A 24,350-nucleotide genomic window follows, 5' to 3' on the forward strand; every position below is an offset into this window, starting at 1 on the left:
TATAACTGGTATCCCTATAAGAAAAGGAATTTGGGACACAGACACAGAAAGAAGACCATGTGAAGACACAGGGAGAAGACAGCCATCTATAAAGCCAAGGAGAGAGGCCCCAGAAGAAACCAACACCTTAATTTCAGACATCTACCCTCCAAAAGTGTAAGAAAATAAACTCCACTGTTTAAGTCACTGAGTCTGTGGTACTTTGTTATGGCAGCTGAGCTGACTAATACAAAGGGTTCTAGGAGTTGAAAAAGATAGCTCACCACAATGCCTAGGAGCCAAAGAAAGAAGAGCTTTGTGGACTGAATTGAAATACTCATCTGTGAATTCCATTCACAACTAAGCAAAAGTTTCTGCTGAAATCTGGCTGGTGTATTTCCATCTTCTCCAAAGTCTATGGACTATATTTGCAAACTAATTGGTCAGTGTTAAATTATTTAAATTTTTAACAAACTGATTAAAAATCCATTGGAACTACTTTGAAAGGTTTTATTTTATTTAAAAAAAAAATTTTAATGTTTATTTATTTTTGAGAGAGAGAGGGAGAGAGACAGAACACAAGTTGGGGAGAGGCAGAGAGAGAGGGAGACACAGAATCCAAAGCAAGCTCCAGGCTCTGAGCTGTCAGCACAGAGCTCAATGCAGGGTTTGAACCCATGGACCACGAGATCATAACCTGACCCAAAGTCAAACGCTTAACTGACTGAGCCACCCAGGTGCCCCAAGATTTTATTTTTTTTTAAAAAAATTTTTTTTTTCAACGTTTATTTATTTTTGGGACAGAGAGAGACAGAGCATGAACGGGGGAGGGGCAGAGAGAGAGGGAGACACAGAATCGGAAACAGGCTCCAGGCTCTGAGCCATCAGCCCAGAGCCTGACGCGGGGCTCGAACTCACGGACCGCGAGATCGTGACCTGGCTGAAGTCGGACGCTCAACCGACTGCGCCACCCAGGCGCCCCTGTTTTTTTAAATGTTTACTCATTTTGAGTGGCGGGGAGGGGCAGAGAGAGGGGGGACAGAGGATCCAAAGCCAGCTCTGAGCTGACGACAGTGAGCCCGATGCGGGACTTGAAGTCACGAACTGTGAGATCATGACTTGAGCTGAAGTTGGATACTTAACCAACTAAGCCACCCAGGTACCCCTGAAAGATTTTAAAACAGACCAGAAAATTGTTTCCAAGGGTCCTAAGTGTGCAGATATGAAGCTTTTATAGATGATATACATCCTTTGTTTTGGGCAACAATAAATAGCAATGAAAACACTTCCAAACACCAAATCCTCTCTCTAAATCATGAGATTCTTCAGAAAAACAATAGAGTTCTCATTCATTCTTAAAACATCACTTTTACCTTGAAGGGATATATTGAATGTGTCTATAGTTTTAAAAATTTCTGCCAATAATCAATTGTTATTACAGAAACCCAACAGTTCTGGAACTTTTCTACTGGTAAAGGAAATATTTTAAACTTTTAAACTTTCAACTTCTAGACTTTTAAAAATACTTCTCCATAACAAACTAAGAAACTACATGAAATACAAATTCTTTTTTTTTTTCTTTTTAAGTTTATTTAGAGAGAGAGAGAACAAGTTGGGGAGAATCAGAGGGAGAGGGGGACAGAGGATCTGAAGCGGGTTCTGTGCTGAAAGCAGAGTCTTGATGGGGGGCTCAAACTCACCAACCACGAGGTCATGACCTGAGCCAAAGTAAGATACTTAACTGACTGAGCCACCCAGGCACCCCTGAGATACAAATTATTTTCAAGGCTATTGTTCATCCTATTCTCAAAGGATTGTAATGATTCTACCATTTAAAATATAATTTGTAGGGGTACCTGGCTGGCTCAGTCAGTGGCATGTGTGACTCTTGATCTGAGGGTTGTGAGTTAGAGCCCCACTTTGGGTATAGAGATTATTTAAAAATAAAATCTTAAGGAGCACCTGGGTGGCTCAGACAGTTAAGTGTCTCACTTTGGCTCAGGTCACAATTTCACAGCTTGTGGGTTCGAACCCTGCAATCTACCTACTTAGACACACATAAGCTGGACACATAAAAACTGCTATGTGTTGCAACAGGTAAAACTAAACAGAAAGTGAGGATGTCACTGTCAACTCCTTTTTGCTGGGGGATGAGCACTCTTCCCCTGGGGATTAATCCCATAAATGAACTCTGACAGGAGTGAAGGCATCAGTGTCAGTCTGTATATTAATTCAGTACAGCCTAATTTATTGCTTTTTTAGATGAAAACTGATACAAAAACAATGCTAATGCTCTTTTCATCTCAGTGTATCACCTTGTGCACCTGTAGAAGACCATGAGTACAGAGTAAAGTATTCCAACTGACACATGTATTAACTTTAAAGTTTACCATTTTACACAAGTAAACTGAGAATATTCAGGGGTCTGCTAAAGTAACCAGGCGACCAGAAGTTTTATGAGTATAAAATGCAAACAACTCTTTCCTTTGAAACTCAGGGTACAGAGAAGATGTAAGACGTATTTTCCTCCACAGCTTTATTGAGGTGTAACTGACATAGGATATTGTGTGAGTTTAAGGCGTACAACGTGATTTGGTAAGTGCATATACTCTGAAATGATTATCACAATAAGGTTAGTTCACACATTCATCAACTCATTACTATTTTATTTTGTATCGAGAACATTTAAGATCTACTCTCTTAGCAACAGTATTGTTAACTACTCGCCAAGAACTGTCTTCTGAAAGGTGCAAAATACATGCCTACAGAGGTCATTTACATCTGGACAGTCTTAGGCTTTTCCCAAATGACAGGGAAACACAAAAGAAGCCTGAGGGAGCAGGGGACACATGCACTAGAGGCTGGAAGAAAGAAGAATGCGATTTGAGAAAAGCGTTCCTCCGTCTACATTTCAAGGAGGCTGGCAATCAAATTAGTAGCTGTGCTTCTGTTGCAGCTAGACTTTAATCTAGTGTCCGGTCAATAATCTAGTTTAGAGCCAAGCTAGGTATGGTTAATTGTATAGTGTACCATATCCAGAAATGTACCAGTCCTAAGAGGCTGTATGGGCCCCTGGTAAAACAGGCCTTAAAGTAGAACTAAGCTCCCAAACCAACATCTTAAACCATGAAGTTAGCCAAGTTTGTATCAGAGCTTACAGAGAAATTCAAAATCCCTAGGAGTGTAGAAGCAGGCTCTTCAGCTAACATACCTCTTAGAATTTAGGAGACAATTCAGATTTCCAAAGAGTTACTCTGGAGCACAGATACCAATAAAGAGTTGGATTTAGATTCACAGGAGCCAGGAGTGCTGTGCGCACTAAAAGTCCTTACCCGATTCTCGTATCAGGAGTACAGGGACCAAGCTCCCAGCAACTCTTGCCTTGTCCTATTTGTCTCCTTTATAAACCTCAAAATCTCTTTGGGATGCACCTTCAATTTGTGATATGAAAGGTGTAAAAATGCTACAGTTGAAGATGAAACACAGGTGTAGCAAAACAGAGCAAAATAGAGGTGTAGATGTTAGAGGTAGCAAAACAGAGACATAAAAGTATTGTTCTGCCTACAGAGGATGACAACAGTTTAATTTATACAGTTGGCACTCCACTCACCAAAACTCGATTATGACTATCTAGTTGACCCACAATATGATAATGCCCTGCTCAAATCTAGTATTTGTTCAAATCTAATATTCTGCCCAACTTTGTCAAGCCATTTCATTGGCTTCTATGTCATGCCTTCCTGCTATGTTTGTGAAAAGAATGCAAACTAGTTTTCTTACAGTAGACCCCCTGTTATAACACATATGTTAATTAGTACGGTTTTGAGACCACATCTTTGGACTGGAACATAATACTAAATAGAATACTACTGTAATGCAGTTAGCCTATAAAGTAATGTTTTACCAAATACATTTGAAAGATACTCAACTAAATTTACCAGGGAAAATAAGAAAAATAAATTGAGAAAGATACTTTGAAAAAAATACATAGTATATTTTTTTTCTTTTCATTTTTTAAAAATTTAAATCCAAGTGAGTTAACATATAGTGTAATAATAGTTTCAGGAGTAGAATTTACTGATTCATCACTTACATTTGACACCCAGTGGTCATCCCAAAAAGTGCCCTCGTTAATGCCCTTCACCCATTTAGCCCATCCCCCACCCCAACACCCTGCCAGCAACCCTCAGTTTGTTCTCTGTATTTCAGAGTCTCTTATGGTTTGCCTCCCTCTCTGTTTTTATCTTATTTTTCCTTCCCTTCCCCTAAGCTCATTTGTTTTTTGTTTCTTAAATTCATAATCCCTAAGTTTTAAAAGATATCTTCCAAATAAGCTAATGATATGATTTGTTATTCACACCACTGCTCCTGTCCCATAAAGAATGCTGTAGTAAGTCAACAGGAGAGTATTCAGTGTCACTAATAGCATGACCGACGTCAAAGCGGTCCTCTCTAATTCAGTTCTTATGTCTCTTATCAGCAGGAGAACTTAATTATCACAACCCAAGTATTTTCAGCAAATGTAGTGTAAAGAGAAAAAAATCCAGGTGGCACAGAAGAGGTATCTTTGCATAGTGATGTGATATTTTATTTTATTTAAAAAATTTTTTTTAATGTTTATTTATTTTTGAAGGAGAGAGAGAGAGAGACAGAACATGAGCTGGGGAGGAGCAGAGAGAGAAGGAGACACAGAATCCAAAGTAGGCTCCAGGCTCCAGGCTGTCAGCACAGGGCCCGACACGGGGCTCAAACCCACGAACTGGGAGATCAGGACCTGAGCCGAAGTAGGACACTCAACCGACTTAGCCACTCAGGCACCCCAGGTGATGTGATATTTTAAATGATCATTACTATCACTTATTAAATGTTTCAGGTGCCAAGCATTGTGCTTAGTACCTACATGCATTATTACATTTGATTCTCACAGCTCTGACAAATAGTTATTATTACCCCCCTTTTGTAGATGAGGAAGCTGAGACTGAACGGGTTTGGTATGTTACCCAGGTAACACAAACTTAGTTCCGCTTTACTCCAAAGCTTCTGCATTTAACCAGTACGTATTACTTGTTTGTGGGCAGACATAACAATAATATCAGCTAATATAACAGGATGTCAAATGCAACTTTTCCTGTCCTCTCAGAGTTTCAGCAGGGGCCTCAAAGGCCAAGATCAAAACAATAGGAGTCCAACACTTCCATATTCTAAAGAGAAGTGCCAGGCTTATGAAGTAGGGCAGCCCCAAACTGGCTGTGTTAACATCACTTCATTACTCTTGTCAAAACTATGTAAAAGGAATTATAATTAGTTAGTTGTAAGAGTTACAAGGGACAATATAAAGAACTTCTTTAAAGAAATTGGGCGGTGTGTGTTTCCTTGCCTCCTAAGGGAAAAGGGGGAGGTACTTCCTGCCCACCTCACACTAAGGGACTGGAAGCTTAAGATAATCACTCAAAGTGCTTAACTTGTACCCAGAATAGGAGAAACAGAGGGATGGGTATCCACCCCTGCTGAGCGGGATAAAAAATGCTGGTTCATAGCTAAATTTTAAAGGCTGCTTAGGTACAAGGGTCAAATTAAATGTTTCAGCAGAAGAGGAAGTTTTATAAAATGCCACAGTGTGAAAAATTACACATAAAAGTAAGTTTAATAACATGAAACTTTACAATTTCATTAAATTAATGCAATGTTAGTAACCATCCAAATAATTAAGTGGTTTATCTTAATTTTTTGATCTAATCATCCTTTTCAAAACCTCCTCTAAAGAAATAACTGTCCCAAACTAGAACTTGTATACTTTACAAATAGCTTCAAAATAGCTTGTTTTATTATTATTATTATTATTATTTTTAATGTTTATTTATTTTGAGAGAGAGACAGAACACGAGGGCAGAGGGGCAGAAAGAGAGGGAGACACAGAATTCAAAGCAGACTCAAGGCTCTGAGCTGTCAGCACAGAGCCCAATGGGGGCGCTTGAACTCACAAATCGTGAGATCATGACCTGAGCCGAAGTTAGAAGTTTAATGGACTGAGCCACCAGGTGCCCCCAAGTAACACAGTTTTTACATCACAAACTAAATCTTGGCTAAATTCTTAGCAAGACCCTGGAAAATAAAGACACCAAAATTCTTACTTCCTATAATGTTCAAAGGTTGGGAAAAATTCCAGAAAGTAAAAAGAAACATTTTTTTAAAGTTTTAAATATCATAAAGTACTACTACCACTTTTTAGAAATTTTGAAAAGAGAGAAAATGAGAGGAAAATACCTGAAGCCTACCATCTCCGGTAATCATTAGTATATTTTAGTATATTTCCTGTCTTTTTTTCATAAGCATATTTTTATATAGTAGCAATTATAGTATATATGTACTAGTATCCTGCCTTTTTTAGTGTTATATAAACAATGTACTTTTCAAGGATTTAAAACTATAGACATAACAGGCTCTCCTAAAAACGTACATTCAGGGGCGCCTGGGTGGCGCAGTCGGTTAAGCGTCCGACTTCAGCCAGGTCACGATCTCGCGGTCCGTGAGTTCGAGCCCCGCGTCGGGCTCTGGGCTGATGGCTCAGAGCCTGGAGCCTGTTTCTGATTCTGTGTCTCCCTCTCTCTCTGCCCCTCCCCCGTTCATGCTGTGTCTCTCTCTGTCCCAAAAATAAATAAAACGTTGAAAAAAAAAATTAAAAAAAAAAAAACAAAAAAAAAACGTACATTCATATCCCCTGAACAATGTAACTTCCTATCTTATTCTAAAGCCAAAAAGCCAGAAGACAGATTTCTCGAGTTTGCAAATCATCCCAAAATTATACATTCAACGGATATTTTATCTCACTTGACAATATAAAAGCAACACAAAGTACATTCACATAGTTATTAAACATGTCTCCTATTCCTCAAATTACCATTTAAAACACACGAAGTTTTAGGTCTGTAATGTATGGAACCCTCAGGCCCAACAATATCACTTAGAAGCAATCATAGTTACTACTCTTCCCCTTCTCCTCCTGGCCTGTTCGGAACTAAAGGGTCAGGGGGAACTGAGTGTAAGGCAGGCATCCATGCCTGATGCTAAGGAGCCACATCAGAGCAGAGCCAGAGGTGAGAGCACCAGAGCTTGGGGAGTCAGGGACAGCATGCGCATAGGAGGGCTGTTGGTGTAGCAGACAGGGCCTGAACAAGGTCAAGAGGCCAGGCCCTGCAGATGTTAATGCCTGAGCAGAATGAGGGGCAGCCAGGCTGATGAGTGGCCGGGGTGGACTGTCAGAGCCAGGGCTGGGTGAGGAAGTGGGGGCAGACTGGCACGGAGTACTGACAAGTGAACCTCAGGCTGGGTTTCAGCCTGTCAGCTGGGTGCCCATGCACAACAGACAAGCCACTCAAACAGAACACCTTGACCATTGAATACAGGCCTCCCCACCATCTGAAAATAGGGCATTTCTATGAAACCTTTCATAACCCAAATTGGCATAAAGTGAAAAAGTAATTACCATTAATTTATACGGAAAATTGTTTCAGCTTTCCCAGACCCCCCAAAATAGCCTCTCTCAGGATTCTGATACCTTAGCACACATCTTGCTAACAGATGCACAAAATAAACTGAGCGAAAGTATAGATGCTCACAGATGCAGTTCAAAGCCATGGTGGCTGATGCTGAGATGCGGAGTGTAGTTCCAGGGGCAGTTGCTCCGCGGAGACACTCTAGCCGAGTGCGTCTATTATAGCACAGTTCAATGCAAAATAAATGCTGAACGCTACTTTCACTTTTTGCCTTTCTTTGTGGCAGTGAATGTCCTCTTCAGATTTCTTTCAGTTAGCAAAAATAGGGACATAGGTAGATTGCCCGTAAAAGCAAACAGCCTAATGTGAACTTTCAAAAAATGGGAGATACCTACCTGTACCATGCAAGTATTAAAAAGAATGAGGTAGAGATCTATGTGTAGATATGGGAAAATGTGCAAAATAAAAGTGGGGGAAACAATTTCTCTAGTATGATTCCTTCTCTATACCCTTTTAAAAAAGATATACATATATCTATATACATACCCATCCACAAACAAATGTGCACATGCACACTCACACACACACACACACACACCTTGCCATCATGTGAACTGAATATTATATAACTGACTCCTCCTCTGTCCAGCCTCCTTCTCTGATATGGAGTGGGTGGACTAGGCCTTTTCTCTTCCTCAAAGTGAACGAAAGGGGTAGTTAGGAAGTGATCATCTTACCATCATTTGGATTTTCTCGGTTCAGTATAAGGTCAGTTCTGTCAGTAAAAGTTTCATCATCTTCACACCGATACTTTTTATACAATCAGACCATACTTTAAACATTTTTTTTGTATTGTTTTTGTAATACCATGACTCAGTGTTTTGGAAGATTAAATTTTATGGACGCTGCTTATTGCATTATAGTGGATAAGCAAGAAATCATCAACGATGAGACCAGCAAGGACTTGAAACAAGTTTTTTACTCTCCATTTTATAACTTTATAATGCTTGAACCTTTTTTTAAACTGGTATTACATACTTTTGTTGTTGTTTTTTAATGTTAAGACAGGATCTATTTGGATGGTGGAAAATGGCTCTTTTAAATTGTATTCTTGGGGCGCCTGGGTGGCTCAGTCAGTTAAGCATCCGACTTCACCTCAGGTCATGATCTCGCGGTCCGTGAGTTCGAGCCCCACGTCGGGCTCTGGGCTGATGGCTCCGAGCCTGGAGCCTGCTTCAGATTCTGTGTCTCCCTCTCTCTCTGCCCCTCCCCCGTTCATGCTCTGTCTCTCTCTGTCTCAAAAATAAACTTTATAAAAAAACAAAAAAAATTACATTGCATTCTTTACATTTTTCTATACTAAAAAAAATCTTAATGCTTTTTTAAAAAAATGAACACACATAATATTGCAGAAATATCACTTCTAATAATTTATCCAAGGGAAGTCGCTGGATAAATTCACAAATATATATGAAAGAGTGGATTTAGATTACTGTAAAATGGAAAATAAATTTCTAATAGGGACTATCATTAAATGTATTTACTGTACATTAGATGTACAATATTATGGCAAACCCATAGACTGAAATACTATTAAGTTACACCCTGTTCAAAATCTATTAAGTAAAAGAAAAATGTTATAAAAGACTGTGCAGTATAATTCAAAAATCTGTATGAATAAATACATAAAATTTAAAAGTAAACATGGATATATACCAAAATGTTAACAGAGATTATCTCTAAGTAATAGAACTATGGTGAGTTTTCTTTTGGTTAATCTTTACTTTCAAATTTTTTAATTTTAGTTTTTAGATGTTTATTTTTGAGAAAGAGAGAGAGAGCACGCAAGCAGGGGAAAGGCAAAGAGAGAGGGGTACAGAGGATCTGAAGCCGGCTCTGTGCTGACAGCAGACAGACTGATGCCGGGCTTGAACTCACAAACCACAAGATCATAACCTGAGCCGAAGCTGGACACTTAATCAACTGAGCCACCCAGGCGCCCCTGTATTTTCTAATTTTTTAAAAATAAACATAAATCACTTGTACAACATTTGTTTCAAAAAAAAAGATAACTTACTTTTAGAAGATTCATCATATATGTTCTGAACACCTACTTCATATAAGGCATTTTGGGAATTAAAACAGCAGTAACAGCAGTTGAGCTTTATTAAGTAACTATTATATGCCAACCATTTCAGTCACTTTATATCGATTTTTGGAGCACCTCTTCGAGGTCGTATATCAGTTAGGATTAAGTTTGTGTACAGATTACTTAAAAACTGAAAATGGCAGGAGCTTAGCCAATGTTTTTAAACAAAGAGATGTCTGTTTCTCTCCACTTAAAAAAAGAGAGAGTGGTACCTGGCTGGCTCAGTTGGTGAAGCACACAACTCTTGATCTCTGGGTTGTGAGTTCGAGCTCCACGTTGGGCATAGACTTACTGGAAGGAAGGAAACAAGGGAGGAAGGAAGGAAGGAAGGAGAAGAAGAAGGAAGGAAGGAAGGTGAGTAGCAGCCTAAGGTGCCCCAAGGTCCTTGAGCTCCAATGCTTCTGCTATGCCATCCCCAACGCATAGCTTCTATCTTCACAATCACTTCATAGTTCATATGAGCTGTTAGAGTTCCAGCTATTACACGTGCATTCCAGGAAGTAGAAAGGAAAAAAGGCAGCTCTATTAAAGCAGCATTCCTGAAAGTCTCATATAATGCTTTTGCTGATTGCCCACTGACCAGGACTTAGTCACATGTACTAGATACATGTGAGACTGGGAAACATAATCAGTCATCTTTTTTTTTTTTAAGTTTATTTATTTTAAGAGGAGATAGAGCACGAGTTGGGTAGGGGCAGAGAGAGTGGGGAGAGAGAGAATCCCACACAGGCTCCACACTGTCAGGACAGAGTCCAATGTGGGGCTCGAACCCACAAACCACGAGGTCATGACCTGAGCCAAAACCAAGAGTCAGACGCTTAACCGACTGAGCCACCCAGGCACCGTAATCATTCATCTTTTTATCCTGCAATGTGCCCAGCCAAAAAATTGACTTCTGTGTCTTAAGAGAATGGACATTAGAGTTGGCAAAAAAATCTGTGCCACAGGTAGGTATTATTGTCCTCATTTACAGACAGAAAACAGAGGTGCAGAGCCACGTGGTTAAGTGACAGAGCCATACTCTGAAACCAGTCTATGTACCTTTCACTCCATACTATATCCCATTAGAAAATCATACACATGAAAATAAAATACAAACACACTTACAGGACATTTATATATAATTATAGGCAGTTTATTATTAAATGAAATTTGACAGATGAGAAAGCATCTACCAAAAGAACAAAACTGAGAGGCATTCCTGACAAATAGAACAACAGTAACAAATATTTCTTTCTTTCTTTTTTTTTAAGTAATCTCTTCACTCAACGTGAAGCTGAAGCTCATGACCCCGAGATCAAGAGTCGCATGTTGCACCAACTAAGCCAGCCAGGCACCAGACCAAATACTTCCGAAGCACTTATTATGTGCCAAGAGTTTTCTAAGATGTGTAAATTTTTTTCTTTTTTTTAGTGTAGCATATATAAAGCACATAAAGTCCACTAATCCTAAGTGTACAGCTCAAAGAACTTTTACATATGAATACCCTGTGTAACCACCACCCGTCACACCTCAGGTTCCTTCATGTCCCTTTCCAGGCAGTAACCATCCCCCAGAAGGAATCACCCATCTGACTTCAATCCACGGATTAGTTTTGCCTTTTCTTGAATTTCATTTAAACAAAATCATACAGTAGTATTATTTTGGTATGGTTTCTTTTGTGCAAAATAGAATCTGTAGGATTCACTCATGCTATTGTATATAACAGTAGGGTTTTTTTTTTCCCCTTGCTGAGTATTATTCCATCTAATAGAAACACCAGCATTTATTAATTCATTCTCCTGTTGACAGACATGAACATTTGTTCCCAGTTTTGACTGTTATGAGGAAAGCTCTTATAAACATTCTTCTATGTGTCTTTAATGTATATAGTCACTTATTTAAATCTCTTGGGTATTACCTAGCAGTAGAATTGCTGGTTATAGGGCAGACATACGCTTCACTTTATTTTTTTAATTAATTAATTAATTAATTAATGTTTTAATTTACATCCAAGTTAGTTAGCATATAGTGCAACAATGATTTCAGGAGTAGATTCCTTAACGTCCCGTACCCATTTAGCCCATCCTTCCCTCCCACAACCCTCTGTTTGTCCTCTATATTTAAGAGTCTCTTATATTTTGTCCCCCTCCTTGTTTTTATATTATTTTTGCTTCCCTTCCCTTGTGTTCATCTGTTTTGTATCTTAAAGTCCTCATATGAGTGAAGTCATATATTTGTCTTTCTCTGACTAATTTCACGTAGCATAATGCCTTCCAGTTCCACCCACATAGTTGCAAATGGCAAGATTTCATTCTTTTTGATTGCCGAGTAATACTCCATTGTGTGTGTGTGTGTGTGTGTGTGTGTGTGTGTGTGTGTGTGTATGGCACATCTTCTTTATCCATTCATCCATCAATGGACATTTTGGCTCTTTCCATAGTTTGGCTACTGTCGATCATACACTTCACTTTAACAGACACTGCCAAAGACCTGTCAAAGGCGGTTGTACCAATTTACACCCTCCCTAGTAGTGTATGAGTTCTGGCCACTCCTTCATCTCACCAGGACTTAGATTATTAGGCTTTTTGATTTTAGCCATTCTGTTAACATTGTGGCATCTCACTGTGGTATCCGTGCAAACTTTACAAACTAATTTATTTCTTACCATACCAGGCCACACATCCTTTGTCAGCACAGAATCATAATTTATTTATTTATTTATTTATTTTTTAATGTTTATTTTTTTTTGAGACAGAGAGAGACAGAGCATGAACGGGGGAGGGTCAGAGAGAGGGAGACACAGAATCCGAAACAGGCTCCAGGCTCTGAGCTATCAGCACAGAGCCCAACGTGGGGCTCAAACTCGCGGACCGCGAGATCATGACCTGAGCCAAAGTCGGCCGCCTAACCGACTTGAGCCACCCAGGCGCCCCATAATTTATTTTTTTAAATGACTTTTGTAGATCATCACGTTCTGTTGGCATCAAGCATTATACACTCTAAAAATATTACTAATCCAAAACAGGTCAGTTCTAGGACATTCTAGGTCAGTCCTCTTCTATCAAAGATGGCAATTTAAGTCACAAATGTAGATAAAAGATGGAAGAAAATACCAGGAGTGTGTAGAGTCGTGGAAGTCAAAGGAAGAGAATCCTTAAACAGAAAAGAATGGTCAACAGTGACAGATACACCATCAAAAGGTCAAATAAGGTAAAGACTTGAGTGTCTGTTGGTCATAAGAACTTGGGTAAGTGCAGGTTCAGTGGCATGGCAGGGGTCACAGTGAAGTGAGAAGTGGGTGGGAAAAAAGAATGGAAACAGCAACTGCAGCCAATCCTTTCAAGGGGTTTATCCAGGGAGGCAAGTGGACAACAGAGTGGTAGCTGAACAGCAATACGGGGCTCAGTAAAGCCTTTTTTTTTTTTTTTTTTTAAGGATAGAGGAGAACTAAGCTTGTTTAAACAGTGGTGGAAAGGAATCAGTAGAGAAGAAACAAAGGTCTGAGAGCAAACCCCAAGAGGGAGGCAGGGTGTGGCATCCAACTGGAGCTGCAGGGATTAGCATTTGTCAGGAAGAAGAACAGTGCTTCCCTGGGAACAGAAGGTAATGAGGAAAGAAAGGTAAGGATGCAGGTATATATGTAGGTGTAGGGGCCTTACACTGATGAACCTCTCCTCTGGTGGCTGCTCTTTTCTCTTTGAGATAACAAGGGCGATTATCTGCTGGGAGTAAAGTGAAAGATGGAAAAACCGAGGGTAAAGAAGATTTAAGATAGGTGTGAAATTGAAAAAAAAGAAGCAAGAACCTACAGGTTCCCTAAGCAGAGAGTTTGTATGTATGTATGATTTATGCATATATGTATGTATGTACGTATTTGCCAATGACTATATCACTTTATTCTGTATCCCAGTAAAGCAAAAGTCTCAAATGGGAGGTAAGCAGAGAGTTTTTCAAAAAGCAGAAGTAGGGGCTAAACCTTTGAGAACATGAATCATGATTAGAAACTGTAAATGAGAAGAAAAGACAGAACCAGATAAAGAATGGGCAAGACTGGGGAGAGCTAACAGAACCAGGAGAATGTGGATCACAGATAGGATGGGAGGAAAATGTCCTAAAAAGAAAAGGAAGAGGCATATCAGTGTTTTATAAGTAAAGAGACTAACGACTGAGAAAGGTCCTTGTTTTTGATGACAGGGCATTAAATAAATGGTGTCAAAGGGACGGTAAGGACAGCTAACAGCTAGCTACAGCTTATGAAGACAATCAGTGAGCAAACAAATAGAACATTTTTTTGTAAAATTGGTGAGAAAAAATAAAAACAAAAGGGGCAAGCAACCTCAAACACAATAGTTTAAAGTTGGGGAAAAAAGCCTATACATGTTTTTAAATTGCAGCAAAAACAAACAAACAAAACAAACAAACAAGATCCACAAAGGATGAAGACATGGAAGAGGTTTGAGGCAGGTGAGGTCTCATGGAAGAAAGAGGCTTAAGAGTCTGAGAAGGATGGCAGCTCTTACAGAACTGGGAAAAAGCCAAGAAAGTATGTATAGTGTAATGAAGGCTCAGACCAAGAAAGGTAAACTTTCTCATACCAAGTCAGTGAAGCTTGCTCATGGTGTACCAGGCTGTAATCTATGAAAATAAAATAGCTCGGCCATTTTAGAGAAGAAGCCTGGCTACTTGAGGATAAAATCTTTAAGAGCTACTCAACAACAAGGTGGATAGTTAATAGATTAATGGCTGGACATTTGATTGAAGTTGGATAGCATGATTCATAGAGGGTCTGGCCTACGTGACTCTTCATCTCTCTCCTAAAGCTGGGCACAAGAGTGAACAAAATAAACTAGTGCCAAAGATAGAAAAAATAGTCATTTTCTCCACTCAGGGGAATGCCTTGCCTCTCAGTGTAAATAATGGAAGATCAGTGGAGCCAAGGAACCCGGTGATATGATGAGGGCAAAAGTGAAGTCTCTGGTACTGAGTGAAGGAGAGGCATGTTTGTGGGGAGAAACTGGGTTTGAGGAAATTAATAAACACAAGGAAACAGGAACGTATAACATCAACAGAGGAGGAGATACAGCAGGTGATTGTAATTTTTCTGGGGAGGAATGAATGGAAAATCAAAAGGGGATCATCTTCCGGCAGTAACAGCAGAAGTGCATGTCGGTCTGGTTTTATAGAACATACACACACAATTGCCAAGGTTCTTTAGCCTGCTTAGTGAGAGAGGACTGCCTATTCAATCAAGTCCTTCTTAGGCCAGTGTTTCATGAACTGCCCTAACCAAACCCATGGCAAGAAATACATGTTTTGTCATAATACACACACAAACACATGCACACACACACACACCTGAAATAGAAGTTTCACAAAATAATTACCATATGATAAAGTAAAATATAAAGTGAACATCAAATATTATGTTCCCATTATGCAAATACATTTAAAATTCCAAAATAAGTAATATAAAATAAATTATATATAATATAATATAATATAATATAATATAACATAACATAATATAATATAATATTGTATAAAAAATATACAATTAACAAAGATCCAATGTAATGCAGTGGGTGACTTTTCCTGTTCATAAATTAATTCCAGTCTGGAAAACACAAAGACAATGCTACGTACTTATCAGGATCACTAGAGTCTTTTATTCTTTTGTTTTGAATTGGGTCAGGGTTGAAAATCCTCCTTGAAACAATGAGTTGATGTGAATGGCAAAAATAGTACTACATTCTTGCTACTTTGCAATTTAGAAATGTATTATTTGGTCATAATACAAAATGATGATAAGTAAGCAATGTCATAGACTCATTTTTCAGAGTAAATGAAGAACTAAGCCACAAGAAGTCATTTTCTTGACAAACTAAAAGTATAGTACAACTTATAATATCAGTGATTCCATCACTCTGGACTGTGATATCTGTATCACACTCTAGCCACCTTCTCAGCATGATGAAATGTCCCATAATGGTATAGAATGGGGGTATGTCATCACTAAGAGGTGAAGTTTTAATTTTCAGCTGATATATCATCAAAAATCATAAACATAACATCCATCAATTCTAGATGAAAACTTTTTTCCAAGAGGTATGTAGCCATTTTTCTCTTCCACCACTGATAGACAACGAAATAAAACAATAATGAGTCTTTTCCAGGAAAGGTCCATGAATAAAAAGGAAACTGTGATCATTTTACATTTTTTTCTTTGAAAATATTTGGAAAGGTTTACTGAAAAGTCCAGTATGCTATGTTTCCAAGAGTCTTTTTTAATTTTAAAGATGTTTAACTTTCATTTGCAACATTAATACAAATACAGAGTCTGTCATTTTAGTCAGGTTTTGCACATTTGATAAACCCATATTTTAAATAATCTTCATTAAAAGTCTTAGAATCTTTCTCAATTCACTATTTTCTCAACATTTTTGTACATCCGAATGCAGCTATTGAACATGTTTCTGTATTCTTTACTTCATGCTTTCTTCTTCTAATAGCTAAGTAATAAATTCTAAGGACAAATGGATCTCATTTTCTCTTAAATTATCATTATCACTGAACTCTTAAGAATACTACACTTTAGGAACACATTTAAAGTTCACAAATAAGACTTGGTTAGACAGCATCTCACCATTTTCACCAGAGGCCAATACAGTTCTGCTACATTTTGCTTGACCTTGAATTCTGCTAATCTAAATGAACTGGGTGATGATAACCACTGTGCTATGATCACGCTCAAATGGGCCATTACTTTAGTTCACATAACGTTCCTCTTCTGTTCCATGTTACCCCTTCCAGTTTAAGTAGGGACCAGGGAAAAGACAGTTTGAGTGAATGCTGTTGTAGAGCCGGCTGTGTCATTTCCTCCCAGCAGGTCCTATTATCATCGGCCTTAACAGACTCTTAAATAATCAGAGTACCAAAGAATACAGCTAAATATTTAAATATCGGGGCGCCTGGGTGGCTCAGTGGGTTAAGCGTTTGACTCTTGATTTAGGTTCAGGTCATGATCTCACAGTTTGTGAGTTCAAGGCCTGTGTCCAGCTCTGTGCTGACAACGTGGAGCCTGTTTGGGGTTCTCTCTCCCCCTCCTTGGCTCTCTCTCTCTCAAAATAAATAAATAAACATTAACAAATTTAAATATAAAACTATGCTTCATACTGCTAAGTAACCAAATTCAAACATATTCTAGATAGCTGGTGTTTTTTGTTTTTTTACTCTGGTAGAAAAAAAGAGAAAAAAAGCACATCTCTTTTAAGTAAGTAGCTGCAAGAATAACACACACACACACACACACACACACACACACCGCAATCTGTCCTAAAATTTAACATCCACACATGGGGTGCCTGAGTGGCTCAATCGGTTAAGCATCTGACTTCGGCTCAGGTCATGGTCTCACGGTTCCTGAGTTCCAGCCCCATGTCAGGCTCTGTGCTGACTTCTGAGAGCCTGAAACCTCTTTCAGATTCTGTGTTTCCCTCTCTCTCTCTCTCTCTCTGCCTCTCTTCTGCTTGTGCTCTGTCTCTTTCTCTCTCAAAAATAAATAAACATTAAAAAATTAAAAAAAAATAACATCCACACAGAAAAAAATCCACACGTATGCCATTTCTAACTTTGAAGGAAAATTAATAATTTTCTTCCATGTCCTCTGTTGTAAACATTTATCACTGCTGTAAAAACTTCCAAAGTCAGAAATCTAACTTTATTTTTTTTTATCTTTATTTATTTATTTATTTATTTATTTATTTATTTTTGAGACAGAGAGAGACAGAGCATGAACGGGGGAGGGTCAGAGAGGGAGACACAGAATCTGAAGCAGGCTCCAGGCTCTGAGCTGTCAGCACAGAGCCCGATGTGGGGCTCGAACTCACGGACTGTGAGATCATGACCTGAGCTGAAGTCAGACGCTTAACCGACTGAGCCACCCAGGCGCCCCAAGAAATCTAACTTTAAAAAATAGAGCATAAATAATAAACTTTAACTAATATAAGTGGATTAATACTGCCTAAGTTGAATGCTAAAGAGTCCATTCTCAGGCTGCTACCCAGGAATCTAAGACTTATAAGGATAAAAATATTGAATTTCCTTTTCAAAAACAGGGGGTATAAGAGAAACATCTGGGATAACTAGATGTGAAGAAGTAAGTCCTTTACATTTCCTTCTCTTACCTCACCATCAGTTACTTAATCCTTCAATCTCACAACCCGCTCTAATGCCCATGAAGTGAAGAAAAATTGCATGTTTTCTTTTCTTTAGGATAAAAATTATTTAAGTCAGAGAGGAAAAAAGACCAAAGATTCCATCCTGTCTAACCCTCTTGGAACCAGTGCAGGATAATCCTTCAAGTTTTGGTTTTTTATTTCACCCAGTTTTCAAAATCCCCACTTTCACTGAGGCAAACAGATCACCATTTTATTAATTTAGTAAGAAGCACTGAATACTGAAAATATTTTCAAACGTATTTTTGATCCTGACATTGTCCAAGTTAATCCACTTCTCTGTGTCTCAGGTTCTAAAACAATAAGGGGAATATTTTCCACCTATTATATGAAAGAAAAGGAGGATGAACTTAAAATGTCCATAGGTTTCAAGAAATGTATTAGAATTTAAAAGCAGGAGGTATAACTCTGAAGAACTTTTTTTATTTTTATTTTTTATTTTTTTTGTTTATTTAAAAAAATTTTTTTTAGCATTTCATTTATTCTTGAGAGAGAGAGAGAGAGAGAGAGACAGAGAGACAGAGCACAAGCAAGAGAGGGGCAGAGAGAGAGGGGGACACAGAATCCGAAGCAGGCTCTAGGCTCTCAGCACAGAGCCCGATGTGGGGCTCGAACACACGAACCATGAGATCATGACCTGAGTCGAAGTTGGAAGCTTAACCGACTGAGCCACCCAGGCGCCCCTGAAGAACTTTTTTTAAAACTAAACTTACAAGGGCACCTGGGTGGCTCTGTTGGTTAGGTGGCTGACATGAGCTCAGGTCATGATGTCGCAGTTCGTGGGCTCTGTGCTGACGTTTCGGAGCCTGGAGCCTGCTTGGGATTCTGTGTCTCCCTCTCTCTCTGCCCCTCCCCCACTCGTACTCTGTCTCCTCTCTCTCAAAAAAAAAAAAAAATTTTAACAAGTTAAAAATAAGTAAAACTAAACTTACAAATCTAAGTACTTAAAAAAAACACTCCTTATGACAGGATCAACCAAATGTGGCCCATCACCTGTTTCTTTGTGGCCTCTGAACAAAGCCTGGTTTTTACATTTTTAAATGGTTGAAAAAATAATCAAAGAAGTATAATATTCTGTGACATGTGAAAATTATATGAAATTCAGATTTTAGTGACCATAAATAAACTTTAATTGGAACAGAGCCCATGCTCATTCATTGAAGTATTGTCCATGGCTTTTTATAGCAGAATTGCGTAGCTGTGACAGAGACATATGGCCCACAAAGTCTAGTATTTACCATTCTAGCCCTTTACAGAGAAAGTTTGCCACCTTCTCCCTTAAGAGACCATACATTTATTCTAATGATACTACAAATTAGGAAAATATTTCCGAAAGTCCATTTTTGAAAATGCTTTCAAAGCCATACCACATTCTTTTGAGTTTCCTCAGTGGCGGCAAACCTTCATTCTTTGGGGATGAATATGAATTTTGGAGATGGCTAAGCCACTTGGAGCCAAAATTGAGTAAGGTTGGTTATGAAGATGAATCAACCAACAAACATTTATTAATAATCCATATTTATGGGAAGTGAAGATCTCTTCGGAAAAAAAAGCACTTTCTCTGACTTCGGAGAGCTAACAATTGAGTGAGGGTATAGTCATATGCTTTCATAGGTTTGACTCAAGCTAAATTGGCAATATGCACAGAAATAGAAAGTACAGAGGAGGAAAAAGAATTCTGTAATAAAACTAGAAGGTCTACATTCTTGTATGGCTGTGAATTTGCTATAAAGTTGTTTCATTTATTTGTTTGTTTGCTTTAACAAACAGGAACTCCAATAATACCTCAGGCAATACACTTCTGGAATAAATGAGTGACCGCCGAATAAAATTTTATTTTACTATTTTATGTTCTTAAGATTTTATTTTGAAGTAAATCTCTACACCCAACATGGGGCCCAAACTCACAACCCTGAGATCAAGAATCATATCGTATGATTGCTCTCCCTGAGCAATTTCCTCTGCTCTTAAGGCTTCAAATACCACTTACTGGCTAACTCTGAAATCTGGATCACCAATCTCAGCCTCCCTCCTGGGCTCTGGATCCTCCCGACCTGACATCTCTACCTGAATGCTCCAGACAGACACACTTCAAACTTAACGTGTTCAACACTGAAACAATGATCTTCCTCTCACATTAAAAAATAAAACAAGTTCTTCTACCCACGGTTTCCCAAACTAAGAAACTAAGCCATTTACTTTTTCTGTTCACCTTCAAAGCCAATCACTTTTGAGGCCCCTGTAAATTCTACATCTTGACATGTCCTCTCCTCTTCTCTATTACGATTTCCCCACTCCAGGCCCTATCCTCTCTTATCTGGACGATTTCAATAGCGTTAAGCCTTCTCACTTATCTCTTTATCTTCTGCCTCTCTCCATCCCATCCAGCCTCCACACCATACCACATTATCTTTCCTAATTACCTGCCATCCTTCACTGGCTCTCCATTGTCTTTAGAATCGAGTCCAAAGTCCCTAACATGATACAGAAACTCTTCACTGCGTGGCACCAGCCAACTTCTTTTTTCTGAGTCCTAACTTTTGATTTAGCTAAATCTGTATGTTGTTTTAGGTCACCTCTTGTACTTCAAAGTATTAAAACAGCTTTTAACACCATATTCTATAGTGAAACACTTTGCCAAACCGGACAAGTCTTCATTATTCCCAAGGAGAGACACTGAAACCCCACACTCACCTCATTTCTAGCAATTTCAGTGACCCTAATGCCACCATAATCAAACTCAGCAATTTTCTTTTTCCAGCTTGGTTCCAGGCACCATCCCCTTTAGCCCACCCTCTCATCTTCATACACTCTCATCTTTAGGCAATAAACTACAATACATCCCTCACACATACCATAAACTTCCACATAATATTCTTGTTTTCATCCATATCTTTAATTCCTTCCTCAACTCAGTTAACTGCTATTCATCCTGCAAGGCCAAATTCAAATATGGTATCTCCTCTCTAATCTTCCTCCCTATCATACACGGAATTATTTTCCCTCATCACTATTCCCATTAAATTCTGTCTCAATCTCTGTTATAACTCTTATCACACTGAAATTGTAGGGACTTATTTACATGTCTGCTTATATGCTTTTTGAAACAAAAAATTTTTTTTTTAATTTTAGAGAGAGAAAGAGAGTGCAAGCAGGGGAGAGGGCAGAGGGGGAGAGGGAGAATCTTAACCAGGCTCCACGTGCAGTGTGGAGCCGGACTTGGGGCTCAATCCCAAGATCCTGGGATCATGATCTGAGCCAAAATCAAGAGTCAAACTGACCGAGCCACCCAGCCATCTCTGGTTATAAGCTTTTTTTTTTTTTTTTTTTTTTTCAATGTTTATTTATTTTTGGGACAGAGAGAGACAGAGCATGAACGGGGGAGGGGCAGAGAGAGAGAGGGAGACACAGAATTGGAAACAGGCTCCAGGCTCTGAGCCATCAGCCCAGAGCCTGACACGGGGCTCGAACTCATGGACCGCGAGATCGTGACCTGGCTGAAGTCGGACGCTTAACCGACTGCGCCACCCAGGCGCCCCTCTGGTTATAAGCTTTTTGAAGGCAGGGAAGCATTTTTTTTTTTTTCTTAAATCTAACATTTCACTTTTGGTCTGAGAACAGATATTTTAAACTCCTCGTTGAAAAATAATCACCTGGGGGCGCCTGGGTGGCGCAGTGGGTTAAGCGTCCGACTTCAGCCAGGTCACGATCTCGCGGTCCGTGAGTTCGAGCCCCGCATCGGGCTCTGGGCTGATGGCTCAGAGCCTGGAGCCTGTTTCCGATTCTGTGTCTCCCTCTCTCTCTGCCCCTCCCCCGTTCATGCTCTGTCTCTCTCTGTCCCAAAAATAAATAAACGTTGAAAAAAAAAAAAATTTAAAAAAAAAAAAAAAGAAAAATAATCACCTGTTCTATTATTAAGATAATACCATAATTGTAGTAACTGAGTGACTGAGAGTTTAGAAACAAAAAGAATCCCGAGTCATTCACCAGGGTGGGGGGAAAATGGTCTTATATACAAAGTATAATTAAACTGTAGCTTGGACAAGCTTTCATCTACATCTTGCAATACCAGTTTCTTTCTCTCTCTGCTTCTTTTTTGAAGAAGTTCTTTACAGAACTCTCTTTTAAATACACATTGGATTTGATTTGTATTCCACTCACAGAATTTGAAACAGTATAATGCAGAGGTTGAGATCAGGATTTCTGGAGTCTAACTGTCTGGCTCGAATGCTAGCTTTGCTGCCTAGGCTGTTTGACAGGGGCGTTACTCAACCTCTATGACTTTCAATGAGGAGACCAAAATAATGACACCCCTCATGGTGCTGTTTTAAGGATTAAATAAGTAATGCACGTAAAGAATTTAGAACACTGCCTGGCTCAAAGTAGGTCCCAATAAATGCTGACTGATGTTATCATCGGTTTTAAAAACAGCTTTCTTACTACTTATTTTAGCCCACTTGGTAGAGTGTAATCTCCTAGAAGGAAGGAATTATATTCTTCTCATACCCAAATACAATGTAAGTGCTAAAACAGTGCCCTGGAATATAGTAAGTGCTCAATAAATAATGTGACAGTAAGGCTTCAGACCTCCAAAATCAACAAATTATAAATCACAGCAAAATTTATATAGAGAGTACATATTTAAAACATTTAAAATTGTTTTAAGTAGTTTCAAAACACCTATGTTCCACTGAACTGCTGAAACATAAAACTTTTAAAGCAACACACAAATTATGTTCACTGGGAACCTTCCCTCTACTCCATCTGATTTGCTTTTAGTCTTCTTTGGTCTAAAATTCTTGTCTATAAGACACGCTACAGATCTTTTAAAATATAATTTCCAGGTTTAGAAAACTGTCTATTGTCACATCAAAAAAAAAAAAAAACAATATTCTTCCTTTATATCTGCGTTTTAAAAAATCTATTGCCATATTCAATATTAAAAAAACCCTAATGAAAGGCCAAGAGGTACAATTACTATATTTCCAGGTTTCTACCTGGGAAACTACTTCAAACCACCCAGTAAGTCTGATGGTAACAAAATGCTATTCCCTTTTTTAATAACCGTTCTCCCCCTAAAACCCCTTATACATTCACATATCCATGGAAAAGAACGCAAGTGTCTATAATAAATGTACAAAAAAATACAGCTACATAGTAATTTTGTTTTGAAGGACTTAAATCTTACAAAAGCAAATGAAAGTCTTGATTTGAAGCCATACTCCCAGCTTACTTTACCAGGTAACTTAAACTAGAACTACTTACCTAAAGCAAAAAAGTAAATTATGTATTCGATTGCTACCTAACTTCATGATAAATAATTCAGTAACAATGTATAGATAATATGTGCTATTCTGGAAAAATTTATTAATCAGTTCAAAATGGACCACACTTCAAGCAATGGCGATTCTGGGGGGGGGGGGGGGAAGGAGCTTAAACAATTTACGCAGAAAACAAAGATTTAAGACTTTTATCTAAAACACTGGAGGTGAATCACTAGCCTCGGGGTAAAGATTTACATAGTGCCTACTACGTGTCTGGCGTTTAGTAGTTTCTTTACAGAATATGCATGCTGCTGATGCATCAATTACAATACCTAACATTTACAGACGACTCTCACTCATCTCCTTTGGCTCTCAACACCCCTGGGCGCGAGCGTCCCAGTTTCACAGTAGTTTTGACTGAGGTATCACATGTGTTATGTGGGTCCTGGCGGAGACTCCAGCCCTTGACTCACAATCTAATCATCCTCTGCTATACTAGTTACTCAAAAGTTCTTAGATGTCCCACTGTCCGATTTTAAAATCAAAATCCTACTTGACGACTTTCAATATTGTGCTCCTCAGATTCTGTTAAGAATCGAAACACACACAAATGTTTAAAAGTCCACGGTCTCAGCCTGTGGACGTTCAAACTCGCCGGCCAGTCCCGGCGACAGCCCCGCGTTTCCTCCTGGATGGCGCGCTCCCTCTCCCGTCCCTAAGACTGCCGAGCGCCCCCGGCCCCTGGTCTCGGGCCCCGAGGTGAGCGGCGGAGAGACGCCTCGCCAGGCTCCGCCACAGCCACCGCGGCCCACCAGCCGGGCTCCCGACGCCAGTCGTCGCCGGGCTCGTGTCCGAGCCTCGCGTGTCCCTCCGGGCCGGGGAGGCGCCCAGACTGCAGGGTCCGGCCGACACCTCCGCGCGTCCCGGCTCCCGCACTGCCAGCCCCGCTGCCCCGCTTCCGACGCCCAGCATGCGACACGCACCGCCTCGAGGGACCGAGGCACCCGCCTCAGAGCCCGCCCAGGATCGCCCCGCACCTACCTGCCTTCGACCTCCACGTCGCCCCCACGGCCGGGCTGCGAGGTTCTCGCTCTCTCCGCGGAGGCGCCAGCTCTCGGCGCTAGCACTCGGGGTCGGCTGCGCCCCGCCCCCGCAGGCCCAGTCGAAGGCCCCGCCCCGCCCGGCCGCGGCCCCACCCCGCCCGGAAAAGCCGGGTTCTTATTGGCTCCTCTTCCCACCCTTCACGCTC

The 24,350-nt window shown here is 39.7% G+C and overlaps 1 protein-coding gene across 4 annotated transcripts in view; it reads right to left on the bottom strand.

The window, feature by feature from the left end:
* Positions 1-24,250, bottom strand: part of DENND2C (DENN domain containing 2C) — a 91,111-nt gene extending 66,861 nt beyond the window's left edge. For 3 of the 4 annotated variants that reach the window (XM_045478733.1, XM_045478730.1, XM_045478734.1), the window contains exon 1: positions 24,143-24,250. The gene's annotated coding sequence lies outside the window, so the exon portion shown is untranslated. The remainder of the gene's footprint in view (positions 1-24,142) is intronic. The other variant, XM_045478731.1, reaches the window with a different exon arrangement.
* Positions 24,251-24,350: the final 100 nt, after the last annotated feature.

This window comes from Leopardus geoffroyi, chromosome C1 (genome assembly GCF_018350155.1).
Source record: "Leopardus geoffroyi isolate Oge1 chromosome C1, O.geoffroyi_Oge1_pat1.0, whole genome shotgun sequence".
Classification (NCBI taxonomy): domain Eukaryota; kingdom Metazoa; phylum Chordata; class Mammalia; order Carnivora; family Felidae; genus Leopardus; species Leopardus geoffroyi.